Source organism: Stylophora pistillata, chromosome 9 (genome assembly GCF_964205215.1).
Source record: "Stylophora pistillata chromosome 9, jaStyPist1.2, whole genome shotgun sequence".
In the NCBI taxonomy this organism is placed as follows: Eukaryota; Metazoa; Cnidaria; class Anthozoa; order Scleractinia; family Pocilloporidae; genus Stylophora; species Stylophora pistillata.
In genome coordinates, this window is record NC_142527.1 from 8208363 (window position 1) to 8219902 (window position 11540).

Below are 11540 nucleotides of genomic sequence, written 5' to 3' on the forward strand. Positions count from 1 at the left end.
AGTAGCCTCAGGCACTTCCATAGAACTGTCTAAATCAATCTCCTCCTCTTCTTCTGTTTCAAATTCTTGTTCCTCACTACAAGGAACAAAATAAATATTTCCCTTTTCGCAATTGGGTTCCAATATTTTGCCAAATAAAATATGAAAAAGGTGTAACATTGCTAGGAAACGAGGCTAGTCTCACCCCAGGACTTGGAAGAAGAAGAGCGGGAAAATCGGGTCGGCCATCTTGTTGTGTCGATATAGTGTCGCCGCCGCTAATTGTATTAAAAAGGGTTTATTCAACGTTACAGTGGTGGCAGCGGTGGGATCCTGGACGAAATGACTTCGAGGGAAATGCTGGAGGATGCTATCGAGCGGTTAACCAAGCAGTTGAAGCTGGAAAACGCAACTTTGCGATCGACAAACGAGGAATTTCGACAAACACAGGTGAGCCTTGAAGCGTTGGAGAAAGAACACAAACGAGTCGTCCAGCAGCTCGGCGAGCTCAAGGAAAGGGAGTCCACACTGATCAGTGAGAGGGACGAAGCGAGGGAGTCGGAAAAGAGAGCATTAGAGAAGGTGTCGGAGATGGAAAGCAATCCGTTGCCTTTTAAGATAAATTCGGCGAAATCGACTGTAGGGAAGCCCGCAAAATTTTCGGGTAGTGGAGACGACACAGACTTCTAGGCGTTTTTGGATCAGTTTGAGGTCTGTGCGAGGATGAACGATTGGGGTGAAGAAGAAAAAGCTAATAAATTGGTTTTGTGCATGAAGGAGAAAGCACGCGTGGTCATTTCCCAACTCCTATTGGACGACAAGAACTCCTACTAGCCCATAGTCTAGGCCCTGCGCGAAAAACCCGGAATTGGTCAGGTCCCCGAAGCCTCCAGAGCTACGCTCAAGGCTCGATGAAGAAAGGTAGGAGAAACCGTGTTGGATTTGAGCATTGATATTAAACGCCTTTGTAGAGAGGCTTACCCGACTTTGAGCCCAGCTAGTTTAGAGCAATCTTCTATTGATCATTTCACCGATACACTTGCGGTTTCACTTGCAAAAGATGTGATTTGCTCTAAGCCCTCGACATTAGATAAAGCCCTTTCAGAAGCTCTAGAGCTTGAAGAGCTGGAACTAAGAGCTATTACAATGAGAGAGAGAGAGAGAGTTGTGAACGATGTGTCGACCAATGGGGGAGAAGTTCGTGAGGTGCTAAACTTATCCCTACCAGGCTGGGCCCCTGAGCTTTCAACCATGATTGCATCAGCTACAACAAAAGCAGCAACTGAAGCGGTGGTTAATGCAATCCCTTCAAGGAGTGTTCAAGGAAACTACGTTCCTCCTCGATTCAGACAAGCCAATAGCAGGGGTAGGGGATGTTGGTCATGTGGGTCTATGTATCATTTCCAGAGGAACTGCCCACAGAGAAACTTCCGCAGGGCGGGGGACAGATCGTAACCGTGAGTCGCTCCCCGCCCGGAGACCAAGCACCAGTGATACGCACTAGCTCCATCCAACCTAACGTGTTCTTGCTCGACTGCAAGATCAAAGGAGTCCCTGTGAGTGCAGTGATGGATTGTGGTAGCCCGATCTGCATTTTGAATAAGGAAGTGTTCAAACATATCGGTTTAAGTGACACCCTGGGGTAGGTCACATCCAAGATTGTGTGTGCTGAGGGCTCACGACTCAGTATCCTGGGAACTGTGGAGCTAGACACCACTCTCGAGGAGATAAGAGCTAAACAGCTGTTTTATGTTTGCAACAATCTGAAGCAGAATGCCCTACTTGGGATGGACTTTTTACAAAAGAATGGGTGCGTTGTTGACTTTAGTAGGGGAACCCTTCACGCAGGAAACGCCCAGATAAAACTGAGACGCGAATCTCGTTGGGAGGTGCACAGGGTGTCACTGGTAGAAACTGTTACCATACAACCAGATCAGAAGGTTCTTCTTGTTTGCCAAGTAAAAGGGATTAGTTTGGAAGGAATTCATGGGATCCTAGAACCCCTGGACAGGTTCTCTTAACGGTTCCCGATTACGGTGCCCAGTTCTCTACCCTCGGTCAATAATGGTTCGGTCCCAGTTCGTTTCTACAACTACTCCGGCGGGCGAGTTACCATCCACAAGGATACAAATGTAGGGGAGTTCTGTCCAGTAGTAGAAAAGGGGCAAGCAATACCTACGGATCGCAGTTACAGAGTAGAAACCGCCTTTTCTGACGGCAATAAGAGACAACTGAATTGCAACGCGGTGTCAGTCGAAGCAGAGCTGAGTTGGAATACAATTGAGGAGATAAAAAAGCTATTCCCCATAGACAATGACCAGATAACAGAAGATTAGAAACTTAGCGTATGGAAAATCTTGGCCAAGCATTCCAAAGCGGTATCGAGTAGGCCACATGACATTGGCCACTGCACTAGGGCCCAATTACGAATTAACACTGGCTCTGCTCCCCCTTCAAGACTTCCCCTGCGCCGCTTTTCACCAGAACAAGAGAAGTACATAAACGAGGAGACGCAAAGGCTACTTGAGGGAGATTTGATATAACCTTACACCAGTCCTTGGAGTGCCTAAGTCCTCTTAGCTTCTACAAAGGATGGCTCATACCGTTATTATGTTGATTTTCGCAGACTAAACAGTGTCGCCGTCAAGGAACACTACCCTATCCCGAAGGTGGAGGACATGATTGATTCTCTTGCTGGAGCGAAGCTCTTTTCAACTTTAGACTTCATCTCTGCCTATCGTGCATTCGAAATCCACACTGATGACAGAGAGAAAACAGCGTTCTCCACCAGAGACGGACTGGCAGTGGAAGCGGGTTCCCTTTGGGCTTTGAAATGCAGCTCCCTTCTTTGTGCGCCAGATTGCTAGTTTGTTAAAAGGAATGACATGGGAAGAACTCTTGGCATTCTTTTAATGATGTCCTGCTCTTTAGTCCCACCTTTGCCAAGCACTGTGAATCACTGGATCGTGCTCTTTCCCTCATTGAGGAGGCCGGGTTAAAGGTGAAGCCAGAGAAATGCCGTATTCTACCAAAGCGCGTACGATTTGTTGGCCACATCTTATTAGCGCAAGGAGTGTCCACAGATCCTGAAGAGATGTCTGCTGAGATGTCCTGGCCTCCACCAACCACTGATTCTGAGTTGCGTGTTTTCCTGGGCAAGGTTGGGTACTACAGAAAGTTTATCCCAGGCTTTGCAACTCTTGCACACCCTCTGTTCCAACTGAAGGAGAAGGGGAGTCAGTTTATGTGGTCAATCGCGTGTCAGAAGTCTTTTGATGGCCTGAAACAAGCCCAACTGTAAGTCCTCAAGCTCTAAAGCGCTCCCCTTTCCCGACTGAGTGCCCCCAGAGCGTAGTGTATATATGTCTATAGCTGTAAAAATATAGTAATTGCTTTCTACCCTCTTGTTAAAAAAAATGTATATTTTTTAAGAAAATTATTATGATTTCTCTTTGGACCCTAGCTAGTGAGAAAACAGAAAAAAAGGAATGATCAAGAGCTCTTACCTTCCTCTTAATTGTTTAAAAAAATATATTCCATTTTAGTGTTTGAGTTTTTAGTTGTAGATCACTGGTACCACAGATTTTGAATGAGTCAACTGTGCTTTGTGTTGCACTTTTCAGTTGTAGCTTGATATCAAGTCTATAAATACAGATATACTTAGAGGGGGGGAGGTAGTATAGGTTAGTTTTATCTATCTGGGTGGGTATCTGGTGTGTGGTGTGTGTGCAAATAATTTGATGTTCCACTTTAGAAACTAAATTTTACTTGTTTTTCATTAATACTTCAATAAGTTGTTCCCGAACTTGGTATGGGAAGAAGTACTATTCCAGACAAGCATATCATGGCATCATCACATAATTCTGATTCATTGCCTTACCATGCACGATTGAGCAACAGCAAAGCGTGGGTTCCTGATCAAAATAATAGAAATCCATGGATACATGTGAATTTACAGTATTCTAAAAATATCACTGCAATCGCTGGCTTCTATGTTACCCGCTATTGTACGAGTTTCATTTCTGATGAAAACAACTGGAACAACTATATAGAGCAAGGGAAAGTTAAGGTAAAAAGAAGAGAATTCATTTTATAACTGCACACATACCTAGTTATACGAGTTTAAATCGCTTTATCTTAGCGAGTCTTCCTGTAACATATAGTTTAGATCGGAGACTATCATGATGAATGGAATACACGATTGTTATCTTTTAGTAAGTAATAAAAATTCTAACGATTTTGGTCAAAAAGGCGCTTTGCACATTTTATTTATATTTTAGTACACTACAAGAGTAATGTGATCTGATCGAAATTGATACGCGGGTTTTGATAAAAGAATCATCGGGTATTAAATTTTGGACGCAATGTCATTCCGGTTTGACCAAGTTGAGGTTAGAAACGACAAACATACACCTGATTTCTACCATTAGTTTGTGTGTTTCAGATGCAATTTTAAAAACTTTAGAATACAGAACTCAAGACCTTAGACGGTCCCGAGCAACTCCTACGCTTCTCGGCGTGTTCTTCAGACTTCCTATATTCTTCTTATCCCCATTAACGCACGCTGACGTAAGAACCAGTTTTTAATTTATATGCATACAGGTAAAATAGAACAATATAACGAGATAGTTATACGTAGCCAGCAAGTAGGTTATTCTGGACAAATGAATTTTTGCAACAAATTTCATCTTTTCTTTTTCGTCAGGGTCGACTCGTGAACCACAAGTGACAGAAACTACTAGGTTCCAAGAATCACCAACAAGGGTGTCAAATTCCTTCACTTTTACCTACTAATAATTAACAATTATTCACAGAAGGCGAGGCGAAAATCGTCGAATAATCCCCGAGACGAATTCGAGGGGATTATTCGACAATATTCACCGAACCTGATGCGAATAATTGTTTTAGTATAATTTCAAAGCTGAACAACAGAGGAATCTCTAAAATCATAACATTTTAGTAACATTTATTAACATTTTAGTTTAACATTTTATATAAACCGCGCGGAGCGGTTTATATAGCGTCATATAAGGAACGCCTCGACCTATCAGATTGCTGGAAACTCTTTGCTCAGCTCCGAAATTATACCAACTAATAATTATTCATCAAAGGGGAGGTAGCGAGTATTGGATATTTACCGAGCACTGGGGTGTATAGTTGTTTTGGTATATACTAGAACATTGATATGAAATAAGATAAAACTATGATGTAAATCATTTTTCCTACAGTAACTGCAATTGCAACATTTTCGGGTTTAAATCCCACGTGAAATGCTTGGATATGAATTGCTTCTGAATTTTTAAGAGACGTAACGCGCACTCGTGTTCTAACGTCCTTTGTTTGTTTTCTTTTTTCATGATAAATGGAATACACGATTGTTATCTTTTAATAAGTTATAAAAACTCTAACGATTTTGGTCAAAAATGCGCTTTGTACATTTTATTTATATTTAGTACACTACAATAGTAATGTGATCTCATCGAAATTGATCCGTCGGTTTTGATAAAAGAATCATCAGTTATTAATTTAATTTTGGACGTGAACTCGTGTTCTAACGTCCTTTTTTGTTTTCTTTTTTTTTTTTTTTTTAATCTTATATTGCTTTGTACACTGCACTTTGAAATTTACTTAATGAGCACTCCAAAAACCATAAAAAAAAAAATCAAAATGTTTTTGAAATTGTTGTTTGTTTTCCAAGCTTTCTTTACCTTTGGACGCACGACGTGGCCAAGATTTTCCATACTTAACGCACAATTTTCCTACCCCCCTCCCCTCTTTGACCGCCAAGTCTTAAGTCTTTCGCTATTTGCTTTTGTCTCAGTTTAGTAATCTTGATTTACTACACAGTTTCCAGTAATCAAATAGTATTAATGGTTCAGCTAGTATGCAGACATTCTTATGATTCATATCTTTCAGACAAGAAGTCTCAGAATCATGACAAAGGCCAAAACTTTTAAATTTTAAATTAAAAAAAGTTTGGAATCTACGCAAACTTTCATTTAAAAAAATTAAAAATAGGACAGTTGCTTTTACAAAAGAAAATTGTTCCATGATTAACAGTTTCCATTTTTTTTTTCAAATGATGCCTTATGTCAGGCACTGACGTTTCAAAGTTTTACAGGTCTTAAGCTTAACGCCCGAACCTCCGTTTTTTTAGTCAGAAAAGGGTCCTTAAATATGCTGTACGTGTATCTAACTATGAATTAAAACCCTGATCTCTCTCCTGAAAGCTATTTTCAAGGGCGCAAGACTTTGCCTAGGCTGCCCATTCAGAGACGAGAGCTATATTTTTTTCAGAGTACCGTCGGCTTCCAGAAGTGAAAGATGTGAATGCAAAGATGTACAGAAGTGAAGTTGAAGGAAGTTACTTCGAGGGAATGTAACAGCAATTTTTAGGAATTGTTGGTGCATCAAGGGAAATAAAGGCGAAGTGACAAAACGTTTTGATCCACCCCCGCACACAAGTCAATATAACATCTGACTTGACAACTCTACCCTTATGGATCCACTGAAACCGTCTGAAATAAGCTGTATAACTGCGCAATTACGTTTTAAAAAAGCCAAAGCAGAAATGTAATGTAGCTCATAGGGCTGTTTAATCAAACAAAAAAGAAACCAATCACTTCTCTGGCGCAAACTGATCCGCTTTCGTCCAAATTGCGCAATAGATATTTGCACAGCGCTCTCAACAATAAATGCATTATATTTTCTGGGATTTGATATTGTTTATCTGCAATAGGCAGCGTTGAAAAATTCTTTAAAAATTACAGAATTCAAGGCTTCTTTCACAAAACCGGCAATTTGGGCAGACCTTAGTTGAAGATCGGATTGGTTGCTCGATTGAGCAAATTTGTTTCAGAATAAATAAGGCACCATCGTGAAAGACGATTAAATAGCGTGAGACGCTGGGATAAATCATGAGTTTTCGTAACACTTTCCATATAATCATGATATGTAAACAATCCACAATGCAACATGGCAAGACCTCTTAGATTTATATGTATTTTCGATAGATTTTCCGAGCCAATAAATACCAATCACACACACACACACACACACACACACACACACACACACACACACACACACACACACACACACACACACACACACATTAAAAAAAAAACTGAATACGCAATTTCTATCCCTTTCCAAACTGAGATTGAAAGAGTGTGACTGATTCTTATCTTGAGATCTCGATATGCTGTTGCTTCCGATTTATACACGTTTCTGCAAGTACTTTTTGGTCTCACTCGTCGTTAGAAAGGAACCGTTAATGCACTCTATGGCGCAATGGTAATACTTGATTGGCAAATTAATGCCCAGTTGCCGTACCTTTGTTTCGTAAGAAATCACAGATAACGACAAAATGTGTAAGTGACTCACGAGGCGCAGCCGAATAAACACAGTGGTCAAACGTTTGCGCATGTGTGAGCCTTGTAATGACTAGATGGGGTGCTTTCAGGCTGTTATAACCAAATTGTCTCCCTTGGCTTACAGTTAACTACACAAACCAGTACGTCACGGTGTTTTAAAGGGGTACAACTCTTTTTCTCTATCTTTGCGGGACAGCATTTGTTTTCGTTTAACATTTTGCGTGGAAAACTAATTCATGGCCTGCCCGAATCGATCCCCTCGATGACGTTTCCTGACCTTTTAACCCTGTGTTAGCCGAGCCAGTGCTTTTAATGTTTCTTACAAGAATAGTCAATTTTAAGAGAAGATAAGCGATTCCTGAAACTCAAAGCTTAGTGATTTAACTGTTATTTATTTCACACATGTAAAACAAATAAAACATTACCGGAATACCCTTCTGTCCAACATCTTCTGTCAAATAGTTGTATTGCAAATAACCAAAAACATTTCCCACTTGCCCATTTATTCATCGTTTTTTTGTTTTTAAACTAGACCGTACCGTGTTGTTCGAAAACACAAACGTTAAAACGGGTAGTTTCAATTTGACACATTTGAAGCTGCGGTTTAAGTCAATTTCATTAGTCCTCGGAAAGGAAAAATCATTAGAGATATTTTCAAAGTTTTATTCGCAATTTTTTTTTTTAATTTTGCTTGAAACCAACTGCAAGTAAAAGTTGTATTAAAATTTGGAAATGTTTTCCTTCAGTACGCCCATTGTGATACGCCGATGTCGAACTCCATCAACTTATACCCTGGAAGTAATACCAATTACATAATTTTTTATACGTACCTCAATGAGTATCACATACGTGATAGTTTAAGTTGTTATAATCAACATGGTGCAACTTTTTTAAATCATTTCTACCAAAATAGTCCGATATTTGTAAGGACAAAACAAGTGATTACTGAATACTGTCTCCACGACAATGACGTTTTAACGTGTTATTATTACAATCATTTTCTTTAAGTTCTGCTTCGATTGTTTTTTTTTTTTTGTTGTTATTGTTGTTGTTATCTTTATCATTCAATAATTTCAAAGTTTGGAAACGAACAGAGTTCAATCTTCCCCTTCCTCTGTTTGATCAACGTGGGCGTATACTGTCTAGGACTCCTCTTTGACAAGCTTAGCGTAGTTTTCCCGGGAGTGGACGAGATCTGCGTACACAAGACCGTGGTAGGGAGGGGGCATCTAGATCAAACATTAAACAAATAGTGATCCTGAATAACGATAGCAACGTAGCGAGTAAGAAAAAAAAAAAAAAAAAAAAAAAAAAAAACAGACAAACAAACAAAAAATAAATGATATGATCAGAATATGATAAGATGACCCTGTCAGTTGTGTCTTATTTTGCTTTTGATCAAGATTTTATTTTATTTTGTTTCATTTACCTCAGGTAATTTCGAGGTAAATCTCTGCGTTCTAATTTGGTTCTAACTTGGTCTGTACTTTACCGTTCACTGTACGAACCGTTTCCTGACGGTGACGGTCATAATCCGTGTATTTTGGTTACGAAAGCCGGAAAAATCAAATTAAACGAGTTTTGCCGCATAGTAAACAATTCATTAACGCCACTTTCTCGAGTCGCACTGGGGGATTATGGCCCTCAGTTGTACGGTGTTTTTGTTTTTGCTCGGTCCGTAATCCCACACAGGATAATATTCCTAGTAGGACCCTCGCGCTTGGTTAGTAAGAAGTATAACTTAAGTATTTTTCAGAGGATACTCAAAAGTTTGTCCAGTTACCGTGCCCCAGCAAGCTGCACACACGACTATCATCTTTATATATTATGAATCGAGGAATTAAATTTATCAAGATCGATCTCTTAAGTAAAACAGCGCTGAAGTTCGTAGTAACAGGTAATCATGAAAACAATTCTTGCTGGGGTAGGTGAAATATTTTACCTGTGGCGGTTTCTCCTTTTTCTTCGTCTTGTCAACAACTGCATACAAGTAGTCTGTATCCTTGCAAGTCTTGGGTGTCTCATTCATGGCGGCCCTTCTATCGACTTCGAGCCCTATGGAGGACGCCCGGCTACCAGGTGACCCACTAGTTCCTTCCCGAGGGTGATTCGGAAGTTTTTTTTCGGGCGCTTGCTTCATCAGAACTGGCTCTGCCTTTTCTTTGTTTGTGAACAACAGCGTAAAGATAATCGTTGTTTCCTTCTTTCTCATCGCAGAAACTGCTTGGCTGCTCTATTTCTTTTTTATCGCTCAAAACTAGTGTGTTTCTTCGTTCTCTATCCTGAATATCTGAACACCCCTCACTTAATGACCTCGACTTTCGAAGAGTCTCATCAATGTTATCATACTCGCACTCTTTTTGGCAGCCACTCACTGTTTCGCAGGTGGCCATTTCAGATTCCATTCGTGAAAGGGTTAAGTCAACAGTAAGCTCAGTGGAGCTCTGTGTTTGTTGAGCAAGCACAGGGTCGAATGATGTCTGCTCAGAGCTCAAAGACTTGTCGTATGTGCATCTGACACGATCTTGGCCCAAACATCATCTATGAGAAAAGAAACTAGAAATGTATTTCTCTGAATACTGTTTTCTTGGCTCAGCAGTCTAATAATTAATTACTCAGCCTTTGTTACATCAGTTCAAGTTATCACTGTACTGGACATCCTGTTTCTGCTCAATCTTATCAGTTCTTTTTTGGGGAGGGTCATGACACGAAAAGATTACCACCGTGGGTATCTACAACTTTAGAACGATTTTTCGTTGTGGAGGGGGCATGTGACACCCAGCCAAAACGACATGCTTAAGTGCATTTCATTCCCCTCTCCATTTGATACATTTGTTGCTTTGCTTATTTCTCCTTTTGGATTCAAATGCTGTATTAGCTTCCGGTACAGTGGTTTCCTTAATATAGCTGAGAGTCGGAAAGCGAACCTTTTCCTCCAATATGCCTATTACACGTAATAAGAAAAAATGATAGAAATGTGGTTAGAATAAATCAATAATCAAGCGTCAACTTACTAATGTAATATCATTTTCACAGTAATTCCCAAACATCGAGTCACCAGTTAATTTTCACCATTGTCGTTATTGTTAGCGTTGACAGGAAAGGAAAAAAAATAGGAAAGGTAAGTCTTCTATTTTTCAAGCATTGCCCAAAAAATGAACAATACAATAATGCATGGCAAATTGCTGCAATTTTTTGAAATACATGTACATGACTGTGATGGAGATGCTATGTACAGGTTGCTATAATTATGCGCAGTTGGTTGATAATACTTATCACTTAGGTAAAGAGTAAAGGAAATGACAAATATATAAAGACAGATGAAAATGTTAGAGTATTCTCCAAGAGAAAGAAAAAGCTTCACGAGGAACAATTGAGAGCACAATGCAGGACACTTAGTGTTTACCGTGGCTCCGATGTCTTCGAAAGAAAATTAATCCAAAAGCGATTACAAGGATCAGGATAAAAATGGCCAGTAGCACCACTATTATTACAACCACGTTAGGCCTGCTGGTATGTACATCGCCTGCCAAGAAATATTCAGTGACTGTATTCCCAAACGTAATCCCTTTATAGATATCTACATAAAAGGCTGTTTCAGATAAGACATGGAGCCAAAAGATTCGACGCAACGCTCAAAAAATGATATGACTCTATTTATCTTAGCTCAAGTTATGCCATTTCTTTGCCTTCCCCTGCATCTTAGTTTGAATTGTTTCCCTTTTTTTTCCGGAAGAGGTGGAAGCTAGTAATATTTAAAGGCATATACATATGTTATCTTAAATCTTACTAAACGGGATAATTGACTTACACTGGGATTTAAAACCTTCAGTAGAATGATCAATTGTGGGTTTGTGTTTTAGGGCCGACGATGGTTTGCTTGAATGGTGTTCTAAGTGAGTTCCCGTCGTAGTTGTGGGTGATTGTTTAAACCGAACAGTTTCCTATGCCTGGGATTTATAAGTTGGTGCTAAAGGAAAACATCAAATAAACTTGGGTTGGTGATTCGCTGTTAGCATTTTCAATATAAATTCAGTCTTTCACTCAACCGTAGAGATTAAAAAAATACTCTAAATTCAGTTTGATGATGATGGAGATGATGTTTGTGGTAAATAATGTTTATGTTTTTTATGGTTTCTTTGTTCTTTTTGTACATAACTACACGTATAAATTTAGATATAAGGA

At 39.7% G+C, this 11540-nt stretch overlaps 1 pseudogene across 1 annotated transcript; it reads right to left on the reverse strand.

Annotated features, from left to right (window-relative positions):
• Positions 1-8179: 8179 nt before the first annotated feature.
• On the reverse strand, positions 8180-9889 carry LOC148723064 (uncharacterized; annotated as a pseudogene). The gene is made up of 2 exons (XR_015991869.1): positions 9298-9889; positions 8180-8584 (listed from the first exon to the last, which is right to left on the reverse strand). The product of XR_015991869.1 is annotated as an uncharacterized LOC148723064 (transcript).
• Between the last annotated feature and the right edge of the window lie 1651 nt (positions 9890-11540).